This window comes from Neofelis nebulosa, chromosome 4 (assembly GCF_028018385.1).
Source record: "Neofelis nebulosa isolate mNeoNeb1 chromosome 4, mNeoNeb1.pri, whole genome shotgun sequence".
NCBI lineage: Eukaryota > Metazoa > Chordata > Mammalia > Carnivora > Felidae > Neofelis > Neofelis nebulosa.
In genome coordinates this window covers 28,397,331-28,403,455 of record NC_080785.1, presented here as the reverse complement: position 1 = coordinate 28,403,455, position 6,125 = coordinate 28,397,331, and the positions used below count along the sequence as shown (strand labels likewise).

Here is a 6,125-nt window from a genome sequence, read left to right as displayed (position 1 = left end):
TGATCTCACAGCTTGTGAGCTCGAGCCAGCGTTGGGCTCTGTGCTGACAGCTCAGAGCCTGGAGGTTGCTTCAGATTCTTTGTCTGTCTCTTTCTCTCTGCTTCTCCCCTTTTGTGCTTTTTCTCAAAAACAAACACAAACCAAACAAACAAAAAAACCAAAACAAATGCTTTTCTCTTTGTTCATAATGATATGTTTTCTCTTTGTTTTTTTCTCCTTTGTTTGCAACCAAAGAGAGAGGGAAGGGAGGAGGTGGAGAGAGAAGGTGGGAGAGAAGAAAAAAACTCATCTGCCCAGATGTCACAAATGTCACAAATGTCATTGCCTCTTCTTGCCTCAGACTTCCTTTAAGAAGTAAAAAGGATGAAGCCTCAAAATGGTGGTATTGTTTGGGATGTGTCAAATCCAATCTGCTGTGTACTCACAGGTTATAGTACAAAGTCACTAAGATCTTAAGGTAAACTCTTTGAGGCATTAAATTTCCTGTAAGGAAAAAGGAAAGTTTTTTGTGATAGATCTTACTTCTGTATGACTAAACTCTGTTTAACATTTGATTCAAAATGGAGCTGTAAAAGTACTCAAAATGATTCAAATTATTATTGCACATTTTTAAGCTTCAATAATTAAAAAAAAATTTTTTTAAGTCACAGGCAGTTTATCTTTCTATGACTAGATTAGGAGGGGGAAAAAAATGAAGACCCACTGGTAGCAGGAAGAAGCAAGAGACTTCTAGGGTCTGGCATTTGATGAGATAGATCTTCAGGTGCCGTGCATTCCCATTGTTTTTCCACGGCGGAACATTCAGCAGAGAGAGCACGCATGCCTGAAGCCAGGTTACTCTCATGTTCCACAATGATGTTGTTTGCAGGGTTTTTATTGCCACATAGTTGGCCGTGCCCCCAGACAAATGGGGTGCTGGTCTGTTTCCCCCAGATCTTTATCCCAGTCTCCATCCCAAGGAGGACACTGCCATTTGCTCTCAGCCAGAGAGCAAGGTTCCTGGTTTGGTTGACAACATCCTGCTCAATATGACTTTTATCATCATAGCTGAAGATATGATGACTGATTTCGCCAGATGTCCCTGGTGGCAAGCACTGAAGGGACAAGTCAAAATGGTCGAAACCATTTTGCTTTCGACATCAGGATGATTCTTTCTGCACTTGATAAGAGGGTAAGGAATCCTTTAGGCCCTGATCTGGTGGTTTTTATCACAGGGGGATTGTCATAGGTTTTCATGGTCCAGGGAATAGATGTAAATTTCTTCCAGGTTGGAAATGAAGGAGCAGAATCCAAGGGCTGGGTGGAGACACGCTCTGCCTACAGTCAGTCCCGTTCTCCTCACATCCGGGCCCCAGCAACGCTCACTTCCATCCCGGATGTTAGCAGGTGGGGACCTCACTTCCTGTAGCTCTAATAACTTTTTTTTAAAGTTTATTTATTTGATAAAGGAGGTGGATGGACAGAGAGAGGGAGATGGAATCCCAAGCAGGCTCCACACTGTCAGCGTGGAGCCCAATGCAGGACTTGAACCCACAAACTGGGAGGTCATGACCTGAGCTGAAACCAAGAGCTGAGGGCGTAACAAACTGAGCCACCCAGGTGCCCTTCATAATTTTGTTAAATAGAATCACTTGTACAGTCTTTTATATTATGTTGTTCTAAAATCCTTTTTGTTCTTACAAAGTCATTGCTGCTTATGGTGAAATAATACAAAATTACACAGTGGAAAACTAAAAGTACTCTTCCCTCCTCTCTCTACCAGTGATAACTCCTGGTTACAGTTTCTTCTATGTAATTCCAGAAATTTCCTAGAAATGTAAAAGCGAATGTGCGTGTATACTGTTAAAAGATAAACTGAGGCATATTAAAAATTGTAAGAGTTTATTTGAGCAAAAACTGATTCAAATCGGGCAGCACCAAACCAGAAGTGGTTAGGAGGGCTCTGCAGACAAGGACCAGGGGAAAGACTCATACAGAGAACAGAAGGGAAGCAACGAAAGGAAATTATTGATTGGCTAAAGCTTTATGCCTACTGGCTGTTTATGGCTGGTTGTCCCTAGTGTTTTAATTTTGTGACTTTGAGGCATTTGTAGGTTTAGATTTTGGTTTGCCTCTATAGGCTGCCACCGCAATGGAGCCACATCAGTCTAAGGGCATTTTTGTTTAATTTGACAATATATTTAACATAAATAGGCCTATGGTGCCCACAATGGTCTACAACTTGCTTTTCCCACATGACAATGTATTTGGAGTATCTGTAGTAACCACAATGTGCTTCACTGTACCCTCTCTGGCAATTCTTTTCAAATTCTTATTGTTGGACATTTCATTTTCTCAAGATTTTGTCTCCTCTGTCAAAAATGTGGTTAGCATTTGTATGTATATGTGTGTGTGTGTATGTATCGGCACACTTTTGCCAGGCTGATGTGGAACTGCTAATGCAAAGGGTATGTGCATTTCCATGTAGACAGACACTGCAGAATTCTCTTCTAACACGTCTGTTTCAATGAAGGAACTCAGCAATAGCGAATGAGACAAAGAAAGTTTTCCTTCCCAACACTGGGCATTGTCAAGTTCTGTCGTTACCGATCATTCATAAACTTGGTTCTTAAATACTAAAGTTCATGTTTTTTCATAGCTTGTTAAGGGCATTCTTTTTTCTTGCCAAGACATTTCTTTCTTTTTTTTTTTTTTTTAAAGAGTAAAGCTCGTTTTGTTTCTCATTTATGCCCAGACTCTATTTTAGGAGATTGTTGCCATTTCTGAAAATGAACACAGACTTTCTCAGACATCAACCAATTATAATATGAAACAGGAAACCAAAGACCAGGTTTTAAAAGAACACTTTATTTCTTTTGCCTATTATTTTTCATGGGGTATTTGGCTTTAATGATCGTTAGTATATTTTAAAAGTACATTAGTCACGAAGAGCTACAAATTCCTCTACCCACTGAATCTCATTGTTTTCATGAGCTATACAGCCATATGAAGTTTTGGCAAATAACTCTTTTGTAAGAAGTATCTTTTAAATAAAATAAGACAGTTTTTCATGGGAAGCCTAACCCCTAGTAGGAAGATACAAGAATAAGCTAATCCCAGTTTAAACATTAGCAAGTTGTTGACTTTGGGTTAGTCCCTTGCCTTCTCTGACTTTGTTTCCTCAAATGTGAAAAGCCAGTTTTTGAGAAGACTAGAAAAAATAAACAAAAGTTAGCTAGTGCAGTGCTTGTCATCAGAATGGTAGGTATTTGGAAAGTGATCGTTATTTATCTGAAGGCTTTATATAAGATCCTGAGTTTTCCCTCTATTAGATGATTTAGAGTTTACACTTGGAATCTAAGACTGGCTTTAAAATTGTCATTTTGAGGAGTATTATATTCAATAAGACGTATTTATAATTGTTCTTTACTTAAAAAGGATAAGTAGGTTTGATTTGATTGAAAACAAATTGCCTACTTCTGGCACAGTGAGTTATTAGGCCAATATGCAACTATTATCAGAAAAAAATTAATACATCTAAGAGTTTCTGTCTTTTGACTGATGTGCTGTGTTTCTAACTAGACCCTATAAAATTTTAACACATTGTGTTAATCCAACTTTGTTCACTTACTTGGTTTCCAATTATTTCATCACTACAACGCATTTTTAATAACAAACTTCAGAGTAGAAGGTAGCACATACGGTTTTTACTGAAATCTATTTCTTCCCCCACACCAACTTGCTAATCCTAAATAATAGATATAAGGACAAGGATGGGCTTGGGTTAATATATAACTATGTAACTTTTGGAGAACATATCATTATGGATTACTTTATTTTTCTCTTAATTGAAGATCAGAGAAAAGATTTCTGGGTTAGCCATTTTATAAAAGTAGAAAAAATCATTAAGATTATAGTATGTAGTATATACATATTTTTGAAAGTTGAGCAGCCAAAGGTATACTTTCTGCATCATATACAAAACTTAAATCCTTGAATGGTGAGAGATTTCAGTGACTAAAGATTTTAGTAATGTCTCATTCCCATTTGATGTTAAGAATTAGCTTTCCTGGGGCGCCTGGGTGGCTCAGTCGGTTAAGCGTCCGACTTCGGCTCAGGTCACGATCTCACGGTTCGTGAGTTCGAGCCCCGTGTCGGGCTCTGGGCTGACGGCTCAGAGCCTGGAGCCTGCTTCCGATTCTGTGTCTCCCTCTCTCTCTGCCCCTCCCCTGTTCACGCTCTGTCTCTCTCTGTCTCAAAAATAAATAAACGTTAAAAAAAAAATTAAAAAAAAAAAAGAATTAGCTTTCCTGAAATTGTCAATCACTGCCCTATCACTCTTCATAAATAAGAAGAGCTTCCATTTGTTATTCAATATTTAATTATATGTTTTACACACAACTGCCTATTTATTTATTTATTTATTTATTTATTTATTTTCGCATGAGGAAACAGAGCCTTAGATTAAGTGCTTCTCCATCGTCACATAGGTACAGCTGCAAAGAAGACCCTGGTGACTTTGACTTCCAAGCCCGTGCATTCTGCCATTACACAATACTGCTCTCCCGTCAGGTTAGGAGATGAAATAACGGTACGTAGAACTTAGGGCTGCTTCCGATTTCTTCTTTTTACTCCGCAGCACCATCTACCAACTACTGAGAATTTTTCTGAGTGCTCGACCCAGAGCGCAGGTGATCAAGGGGCACTCAGTTTCATCTGTACTTTCAATATGTAACTTCTACGGATTAAATGGGAAACTGGCATGCAAGGAAAGAGGGAGACTGGATAGGCTACCACAAGTTTGCCTCATCCTGACGTTCGTGACACACAGTGATAAACTGTACATTTTCAGCAGCAGGGGCAGGCGCATAACCGTGTCAATCCCAAGGCCTTTTCAACAATTCCATCTCTATGTCCTTGAAGCTTTTGGTTTCAGAGAAGAGAAATGATAACTGGTCACACGCTAGTCCGTTATGTCACCAGGAGAAAACCAGTCATTTTATCTTTCAGATAGAACATGAGGTATGAAGATGCTAAAAACAGAATATAAATAATGGCTGGCGTGTGGTTGCTTTAGAAGTTTTATGTCTTTGAGAGATGATTTTCTAAAAATTTGCTTACTTATAAAACTGATTTTCAAGCGATTTTATTTTTCTTCAAGTAACAAATTTAATTTGGTGAGTATTTTGGCAGGGAGAGAAATGGTGGGTGGGAAAGTTAGTGATCATATCTTCCTGTGATTGTTTTATGTATTCCTGGTGGATAAGCTGAGCAATTTTTTAAAACGTAGACTCTAATATACTAGTCGTGAAACAACATGGTGTATGAGAGAGACCGAAAGAGAGACAGAGACAGAGAGACAAAGAGAGATGGTGGGAAAGTAAGTGATCAGAGACTGAGACAGGGATGGAAGGATAGCAGGATGAAGAGAGCAACAGAAGATTAGTCAAGTTCAGGGAAGTATGGGACTTGGTAGGAGGGGGAGTTGAGGCTGGAGAGGTAGATAGCAGTCATATATGGGGGTCTTCTGGGCTATGCTAATGAACCCCAAATTAATCCTTTAGGCAGCATTGAAATGGTCAGATTTGTATTTTACATCTGTTGGAGAATGCCTGTGTGGCTCAGTCGGCTGAGCGTCCAACTGAGTGTCCAACTGTTGGAGATCAGGTCACGATTTCAAAGTTCATGACCGGAGCTCCACATGGGGCCCCGTGCTGACAGTGCTGCGGAGCCTGCTTGGGATTCTCTCTCTCTTCCTCTCTCTCAAAATGAATAAATAAACTTAAAAACAAATCCATGGAGAAGGTGAGGTAAGGAGATACGGGCTCTTTGAGCCTAGAGGCAGAAAAACCAGTTGGAAGGCTGTGGCTATTATCTAGAGCAGAGACGATGACGTCTTGAACTTCAAGGGAAGTTTTAGGGATGGAGAGAAGAGGATAGAAATAGAAATCAATAGATTGCTGGGGTGTGGGAAGGTTAGGGAAAACAAGGAATCTGATGTGACACCAGGTTTCTCGCTGGGCTATATGCCACCCACTCCCAAGAAAGGAGCAGGGATGGTGAGCAGTGTGGGGACTCATTTGAGCATGTTGCATCTGAGGTGACTGTGAGGTATCCAGAGAGTTTTGTTGTTGTTGTTGTTTTCA

General features: G+C 39.7%; 1 pseudogene; it reads right to left on the bottom strand.

Moving 5' to 3' along the window:
* Positions 1-655: 655 nt before the first annotated feature.
* On the bottom strand, positions 656-3,643 carry LOC131508532 (gametocyte-specific factor 1-like; annotated as a pseudogene).
* Positions 3,644-6,125: the final 2,482 nt, after the last annotated feature.